At 33.5% G+C, this 9,130-nt stretch overlaps 5 non-coding genes across 5 annotated transcripts; 1 reads left to right on the forward strand and 4 right to left on the reverse strand.

Annotated features, from left to right (window-relative positions):
* Window positions 1–1,496: 1,496 nt before the first annotated feature.
* On the forward strand, window positions 1,497–1,579 carry TRNAL-UAA (transfer RNA leucine (anticodon UAA)). Its single transcript has one exon. It is a non-coding gene; the product is annotated as a tRNA-Leu (tRNA).
* Window positions 1,580–2,122: 543 nt separating this feature from the next.
* On the reverse strand, window positions 2,123–2,205 carry TRNAL-UAA (transfer RNA leucine (anticodon UAA)). The gene has a single exon. It is a non-coding gene; the product is annotated as a tRNA-Leu (tRNA).
* A 355-nt stretch (window positions 2,206–2,560) lies between these two features.
* TRNAL-UAA (transfer RNA leucine (anticodon UAA)) lies at window positions 2,561–2,643 on the reverse strand. Its single transcript has one exon. It is a non-coding gene; the product is annotated as a tRNA-Leu (tRNA).
* Window positions 2,644–2,956: 313 nt separating this feature from the next.
* TRNAL-UAA (transfer RNA leucine (anticodon UAA)) lies at window positions 2,957–3,039 on the reverse strand. Its single transcript has one exon. It is a non-coding gene; the product is annotated as a tRNA-Leu (tRNA).
* Window positions 3,040–3,387: 348 nt separating this feature from the next.
* Window positions 3,388–3,470, reverse strand: TRNAL-UAA (transfer RNA leucine (anticodon UAA)). Its single transcript has one exon. It is a non-coding gene; the product is annotated as a tRNA-Leu (tRNA).
* Between the last annotated feature and the right edge of the window lie 5,660 nt (window positions 3,471–9,130).

Below are 9,130 nucleotides of genomic sequence, written 5' to 3' on the forward strand. Positions count from 1 at the left end.
TTTTAGCTTTTGGGGTTGTAGTTTTTTCTTTTTTAATAGACTGCCCTCTGGGCAGGCTTATCACCTAGTTACATATAAATACAAACCGAGGGTCAGCTATTTTTTTTAGGTATAGTTCGATTACATGATGCTTTCTCACTCCATTGCACTCCAAAACTGATACAGTATATATTTATTTTACTACAAATCAACATAATCTATCTGGCTGTTTAATGGGGGGTGAATTACCCCTCCCTGTTTCTATGACCTCCAGTTATGAAAAAAATGGATGCAAATATGGGGGTGAGGGTTTTGGGGGAACTGGGCAAACTTCCCACTCACATCTTTATATGTATTTAATGCATACAGTATTCATTTTTTATTTTAGCACAGGCAGAAGTGGTGATACTAGGGGAAAAGAAGTGAGCAAAAGGGACTATGAGAGGGATTGCAAAAGGATTGAAATGATAAAGGGGCATTATCTCGTGAGATTTCAGTTGGGATGCAGAGCTTAGTTTTGCGCTTGAGCATTTAGCTTGTTTTATAGGTGTGATCACGCAGTAGCTGTTTTTGTTTTTTTACTGGAGATTTTGCATGCTAGCAATGAATACTTGTTTTTATTATTAAATAATTTTACGATGGAGCTTTACAAAGGGGGATATTTCATTTTAAGGGAACAAAATAATTACTACAATTAAAAAAAAATACATGGTTGCAATTTTTTTGTCATCTATGTAAGATAAATAATAAATTGATTTCTTTTCAAGATTAACTATTTTTGAAGCTATCATTATAATATTTTCATGAAGGTACATAATATAAAGATAACTAGTTTGTCGTCGACTAATACTATTGATATCATTTGGAATAGATACGATTTATAAGGCTTCCTTCTGTTGGCTGTCAGCAGCCAGTGAATAATTGAAGTATTGAGGTGGAGAAGGAGCTATGTAAATTAGATTCAAAAGATAAATACGATTACTACGAGCCTGAAAAGGGCAGAGTAATAAAAGTGTACTTTTTTTATTAAAAACGTAAAAAAAAAAACAATCACATCTTCAGAATAATTTATCTCTACAATATACATTTTGTTTTAACATTGTCATAGCGGTAACGCGTTTATCTGGGGAGTCTTCACTTGCCTTGTGACGAACTATCGCTTGACATATTTTGAGCATTGAAGGGAGAAAAATAAATACATTTGCACTATATAAACATATATTTATGAGGTATATGCAGGATGCCACACTATGGCGTCTGGCAAATTATTGTATTGTCATATAAGGAGGAGGGCGGTATTTTTGATGCGTAAGAGGGCGGGAACTAGAATTTGTATTTTTATACAGTTGAAACACTTTTATATTTGTTGTTTACGGATGTGTTTAGTGCTGCTTTTCACTTAGTCGGACGTTACGCTGACAAAAAGTGGCGGGATTCAATTGTGTAACTTTATTATGCAGAAAAACGTCATTATTCTTATTTTATTAACTGCGGTTGCGCAAGTTTTTGACGTATCTACCAGGATGGCCGAGTGGTTAAGGCGTTGGACTTAAGATCCAATGGACGTATGTCCGCGTGGGTTCGAACCCCACTTCTGGTATATACTTTTAATGATTGAGATATACTTTTACTTAGTGAGATTTTCTGTGATTTCGCGGAAAGAAAATTGTTTAGTTAGTACTTTTTATTTCTTATATGCATCAACGATAACAATATATCGTAAAAATGCAGGGTTTTTTTCTGCCCATATATTTTATCATTTGAGATAATGATTTTAATTAAAACAATGCATACGAATATACACCTTAATTTAGTGTACATATGAGCACCTTGGATGAAAGAACTGCAGGGCATTGAAAACGAACGATTTTCATTATTACATGTAATGGTTTCTAAATATAACCAAGTTTTTATAAAAAAAAAAAAGCTGAGGCAGCTTCAAGCTTGTGTTTTGTAATGCACTTATAAGTATATAAGTTGTTGCTGCTGAATTTGATAAGGGTTGCTTTTTATTTTATACACTTGTGGAACATAAATTATAATGATAATTGGTTATGCTATTTGATATAAAGCGTTCTAGTACATTATCACGATGTCATACTTATATGCTATTTATATATATATATATATATTATAAAACACATACCAGGAGTGGGGTTCGAACCCACGCGGATATATATCCATTGGATCTTAAGTCCAACGCCTTAACCACTCGGCCATCCTGGTATTACATAACATCAATGGAAGTGTATTTTTAGCTATTTTAATAATAAATTATATATATTTTAATTTTATTATTATAATATCACATTATCTTTTCCATATTAAATATTTTTAAATTATAAATGATTTAACTGTATATCTAGAAATGTTGCTCCTTAAACTAAACATCAAAATAGTTTTGATTAAATAATAGCTTACTGATAAAATATTAAATCATATGACTAAATGTGTTTTGACAGCAAAGCATCTAGATCTGTCACATGTAAACAAGATTGAGTATATCCTTGTTTGTATATAATTAACGTTTTAATCTATCTTGGAAGGTTTGGAAACCTAAATTCACAAAGTCAAAAACTGTTACCAGAAGTGGGGTTCGAACCCACGCGGACATATGTCCATTGGATCTTAAGTCCAACGCCTTAACCACTCGGCCATCCTGGTATATTAATTACTTAAAGGATGATTGTTTAATTTTACCTATATGAATGAAGTTACATTACCACACCAAATTATATTTTTTATTTTGCTAGTATATAGGAACTATTTATTCTTGTGCAATTATATAGTTTAATTATTTAAAAAATATTTTATAATTTAAAAAAAAATATATATATATACCAACACTAACTCAGGTACCAAATAATCTAGCATATATCTTCATAAACTATATATATTTCATCAATTAATATTTCTGCTGAGAATTAATTTTCTGTTTATTTCATTTAGTCTATAATATTGTGGCATCTAAAACTCATACCAGAAGTGGGGTTCGAACCCACGCGGACATACGTCCATTGGATCTTAAGTCCAACGCCTTAACCACTCGGCCATCCTGGTATATAATTACATTAAGGATGATTGTGTATTTTTACCTATATGAATGAAGTTACATTACCACACCAAATTATATTTTTTTATTTTGCTAGTATATAGGAACCATTTATTCTTGTGCAATTATATAGTTTAATTATATAAAAAATATTTAAAAAATATTTTATAATTTAAAAAAAAAAATATATATATATATGTATATATATATATATATATATACCAACACTAACTGAGGTACCAAATAATCTAGCATATATCTTCATAATCTATATATTTCATCAATTAATATTTCTGCTGAGAATTAATTTTCTGTTTATTTCATTTAGTGTATAATATTGTGGCATCTAAAACTCATACCAGAAGTGGGGTTCGAACCCACGCGGACATACGTCCATTGGATCTTAAGTCCAACGCCTTAACCACTCGGCCATCCTGGTGTGTTAACAAACCAGTTTTGATGTTGGATGACGTGCGGTACTTACTATTTTTATTACAAAACTAAGATCACTGTTTTCTGTTTTTCTTTATACGTAGCGTTTCAACAAAGCAATACAATTATTATTATTATCATTATTTTATGCTATATACAGCTAAATTAAAAACGATTAAAACATATGTTAAACAGTTTCAAGTAAACACTATATATAGTAATAATAATACAATTCTCAGGTAGTTTTATAGCTGTAATGCACTGCTATTAAACAATTCTGTTTTTTTTTGCTGCAGAAAAAAATATTGTTGTGATAATTTTCATATTTTAACATATTTAACTTTTTTTTTTAGCCTGTGTATGTTCTAAAACGCATGACCTCTTAAAGGCTACTCTACTGCACATGGAATGCGATCAACCCATGAATGCTTCTAAAATTATTAAAGTTTATCCAGCAGAGGTCACTGCACATTGCTTGTCATAGAAATAACGTTTGCAAATCAGTTTTTTTCTTTTGGGATACTTTACTTTGTCTTTAAAAATACTATTCCCAGACTTGGTAAAGGAAGGGATAAATAAAAATATATTTAACTCTTCCAAGGTATCATATAAACTGTCATTGCACATCCATCAAAAAGGCTCTAGAATATTCTTTAAGTAAAGTGACATCAACCCCATTTCCCCACTTTCATGGTTCAAACAGAGCATATTCTTCTATTACCTAATTTGTTTTGTTCTCTTAGTATCCTTTGTTGAAAATCATACCTAGGTAGGCTCAGGAGCTGCTAGTTGGTGGCTCATGTTATTGGCTCACTCATGTGCAGTTGCGGTTTCTTCAGCAAAGGATAACAAGAAAACGAAGCAAATTATAATAAAAGAAAATTGGAAAATTGTTTAAAACTGCATATTCTATCTAAATATCTTTGTGTTGCAAGTCCCTTTAAAGGACCTAATTTGTTGTGGTTAGTAAACGGCAAATATAAATGGGTTCCTGCACCAACCAAGCAATCAGTGGGTTTAAGGGACATGAAACCGAACATTTTTCTTTCATGATTCAGACAGAGAATACAATTTAAAAAAAAAAAAGGTTTTATTTACTTCTATTATCAAATTTTTTTTGTTCTTTGTTTCTGAGATATTTAGATAGGTAGCGTGCACATGTCTGGGGCACTACATGACAGGAAATATAGTGCTGCCATCGAATGCTCTTGCTAATGTATAACATTGTTGCACAGCTGCTGCCATATAGTACTGTAGTCACGTGCACTCTTCTAAACTTACCGTCCTGCTTTTCAACAAAGGATAACAAGAAAACTAAGGAAATGTGATAATAAAAGTAAATTGGAAAGTTGTTTAAAATTGTATTCTCTATCTGAATCATGAAAGAAACATTTTGGTTTTTATGTCCCTTTAATATATTGCAGTGTCATGGTTCTGAATATCACAGAACACACGCCAGCATTTTGATATTGGGCTTCATACATATATTATTATTAAAAAAAAAATTTGGCATAATTAAAGCTTTCAGTGGACGAGATAGAGCATGCAATTTTAAGCAACTTTCTAATTTACTCCTATTATCAAATTTTCTTCGTTCTCTTGTTATCTTTATTTGAAAAAGAAGGCATCTAGGCTTTTATTTTGGTTCAGGCCTCTGGACAGCACTTTTTTATTGGTGGATGAATTTATCCACCAATCAGCAAGAACAACCCAGGTTGTTCACCAAAAATGGGCCGGCATCTAAACTTACATTCTTGCATTTCAAATAAAGATATCAAGAGAATAAAGAAAATTTGATAATAGGAGTAAATGAGAAAGTTGCTTAAAGTTTCATGCTGTATCTGAATCACAAAAGAAAAAATTTGGGTTCAGTGTCCCTTTAAGTAGTTATTTATTTATTATTTCTGTAGTGTAGGGTTCCTTCCTCGTCCTCTCACCTCCACAACCCCCAAACAGCTCTCTAACCCATCTCCTCCTACTGTTTCCCAACTTCTTTGTTATTAGCAGCTAGTCTGCCAGTAACAAATTAGTGCATTTCTTTTTTGTAGTGTAGTGACCCATCCTCCTTCTCCCTTGCCAACAATTTTTGGTTTTAGATTAGGGACCTATGGGTCTGATGATCAAACATATGCCATGTATAGAGAGAAATCATGCAAAATATTTGAGATTGTTTGTAAGCATTGTATTTCAATGTAGGTGTCTCTCCTTCAAACCCAGAAACCTGCATAGCGAGATAAACAGCCTTCAAGCTGAAATTTGCCTTTCTAATATTCTTTGTGGGACCTCACAGTACTTCTTAAAAAATCTTGCCAGAGCGGAGAGCTTTAGATCATCAGGACTTAGGTGTCTAACCCCTTTACCCAGATTAAGCACATAGGTATATGCAAGAAACAGGGGCAGAACTACCATTGGTGCAGCAGGCGCAGTGGCACAAGGACCCAAGTATGTGTGTGTGTGTATATATATATATATACAGTATATGTAATCATTATACAGAGAAGCATGTTGATTATTACTATTGGTTATTACTGAGTTACCTAAATTGGGGGCAAAACATATTTTGCACCAGGGCCCTTTATTGTGTAGGTCTTATACTGGCAAGAAACAGTGCATTAAATAAAAAAAAACACACATATTTTTTTTCACTTTTATATCCCCTTAAAGGGACATTAAACACTAAATAAATGCTAGATAGAATGATGCATTCAAAGACAAGATTAGTCGGAGAATAACAGGTAGATTTTTTTAAAGTTTAATTTGCAGTTTAAATATTGACAAAATAGGTGTAAAGTTTTAGTGTCTATAAAACAATGGGAGCTGCCATGTTGTAACTTAGGTTACCTTCTCTGATGTGGCCAATTAGAGACAGTTATAAATAAGTAACTAGAGTGTGCAGCCAATCGCTGTTTGGAATATAAAAGTGTTGTGCTCTTCCATTTCTAACAGGAACTGAAAAGCTCACAATTTCAGAATGGAATTACAGAAAAAGGGGACAAAATAAATAATGAAAGTATATCACAGAGTTTTTTTATACATACAATTTATCATTTTATATTATCATCTCAAAGTGTTTAATGTCCCTTTAAGGGACATTCCGGTCAAATTTTAAATGCACATAGATGAATTACATCTTTGAATAGAAACATATTTGCAATATACATGTATTGGCAAAAATGCTTCTAGTAAAAATTATCACTGCTTGTGTGTTAACATTTTTTTCTGCACGTGCATGTGAAGCATAGCTAGATATTCTCAGTGCACCAGCATTTTAAATATTGCAGCTGCTCAGAGCACCAGTAGGGCTTGTATTATGTCAACAATTAACAAATTGAGTCATTTCCAGATGGTACAAGCACCTTAGGCATACTGAGTAAGTGTTGTGTTTAAAATGCTAGTGCACGGTGCATACTTAAATACACTTTTGAAACAGCTATAACTTTTATTAGAAGCATTTTTTCTAGTAGATATATATTACAAAAATACTTCTATTCAAAAATGAAATTGATCCATGTGGATTCCAATTTTGGCTGGAATGTCCCTTTAAGCAAGTCTTACCGGTAACAAAGTCATAAACATGTAATGTATGCAGGTCTTCATAGAGAGCCAATGTAGCATATTATGTGCTAAGAAAAGGAATGATGTGTTCATAGCCTGCAAAATCAGGATACACAAATAAAACCAAATGTCACTTTCAAATAGACATCTCTCAACAACGTAAAACTACGTAATTCAAACTCATATAATCTATGTGAAACTTTTGGATTGCTTCTCGTATGTATATTTTTATACCTTGTAACACCCATTTCCAGACAGTGATCTAAGACACAGGGTAGCTATTTGTATCCAAGAATGTCTACTTTCCTTATTTGGTACCCATAACAACCACTTCATTTAAAACGGGAGTAGAGGGGCTAAATATAGAGCTATAGGATTCCATGAACATAGATATGCAGAATCCAGAAACAGTAAATCCATAATGTTGCACATTTGCTGATAATTGCACAGGCTTTTATTTATATGTATATATATATATATATATATATATATATATATATATATATATATATATATATATATATATATATATATACATACAGTTGAATGCAAAAGTTTAGGCACCCCTGACAATTTCCATGATTTTCATTTATAAATAATTGGGTGTTTGGATCAGCAATTTCATTTTGATCTATCAAATAACTGAAGGACACAGTAATATATCAGTAGTGAAATGAGGTTTATTGGATTAACAGAAAATGTGCAATATGCATCAGACAGGTGCATACATTTGGGCACCCTTGTCATGTTGTTGATTTGAATACCTGTAACTACCTAGCACTGATTAATTGGAACACACAATTGGTTTGGTGAGCCCATTAAGCCTTGAACTTCATAGACAGGTGCATCCAATGACGAGAAAAGGTATTTAAGGTGGCCAATTGCAAGTTGTTGTTATCTTTGACTCTCCTCTGAAGAGTGGCAACATGGGGGCCTCAAAACAATTCTCAACTGACCTGAAAACAAAGATTGTTCAACATTATGGTTTAGGGGAAGGCTACAAAAATCTATCGCAGAGATTTAAGCTGTCAGTGTCCACTTTGAGGAACATAGTGAGGAAATAGAAGACCACAGGTACAGTTCTTGTTAAGGCCAGAAGTGGCAGGCCAAGTAAAATATCGGAGCGGCAAAGGCAAAGAATGGTGAGAACGGTCAAAAACAGCCCACAGACCACCTCCAAAGACCTAAAACATCATTTTGCTGCAGATGGTGTCACTGTGCATTGTTCAACAATTCAGCGCACTTTGCACAAGGAGAAGCTGTATGGGAGAGTGATGCGGAAGAAGCCTTTTCTGCACACAAGCCACAAACAGAGTCGCTTGAGGTATGCAAACGCACATTTGGACAAGACAGCTTCATTTTGGAAGAAGGTGCTGTGGACTGATGAAACAAAGATTGAGTTATTTGGTCATAACAAGGGGCGTTATGCATGGCGGCAAGCAGTGAAAAACGAAAAACATTCGTGTATTGTTTTTTAAGAAATTTTATATTAAATATAATATAATTTTTATACTCTAGAGTCTCCTTTCGTTTTTCGTTTTTCACTGCTTTGTCTGGAACGCATCTACAGTTGCAGCTGAACATTACCTGGGTTGATATGTGCACTAGGTCACTGTAATATACCTAGTACGCTCCATTTGCACTATAGTGTGCAATTGAATGTGTGAGTATTCCTTTGTCATTATAAGCTGATACCCACTCTCTCTCCGATTGATCTGCACTAGCGGTCGCCCTCTTCTTTCCTTCACTTTTCCAGATTGCAGAATTTCATTCTGACCTTAGGAGGAGCAGCCTCGGCACGGTGCACAGTCTGCTGTGACACTGTGAAGTTCCCAGATCGTTTTCCTAGGCATTACCTCTGCCTTCATACATTGTGAGTATGTTTGAATTCTAAATATTTTGCTTGTGAAGTATTGGCTACACTAGGAGGCGCCCTTTTTCTCTGCTTTGACTTTCAGAATCGGCACCATAACTAAAATCCAGAAAAATTCTGAAAATGAATAAATCAGTTTCCAAATTTTCGGATCCATTCTTTATTCATATTAAGAATTTTTAATTGTTCTAATCTAAACCGCAGTTACCCGACATCGCCGACACTAACTAAATCACTAA

The sequence above is a fragment of the Bombina bombina genome, chromosome 4 (genome assembly GCF_027579735.1).
Source record: "Bombina bombina isolate aBomBom1 chromosome 4, aBomBom1.pri, whole genome shotgun sequence".
NCBI classification, from domain to species: domain Eukaryota; kingdom Metazoa; phylum Chordata; class Amphibia; order Anura; family Bombinatoridae; genus Bombina; species Bombina bombina.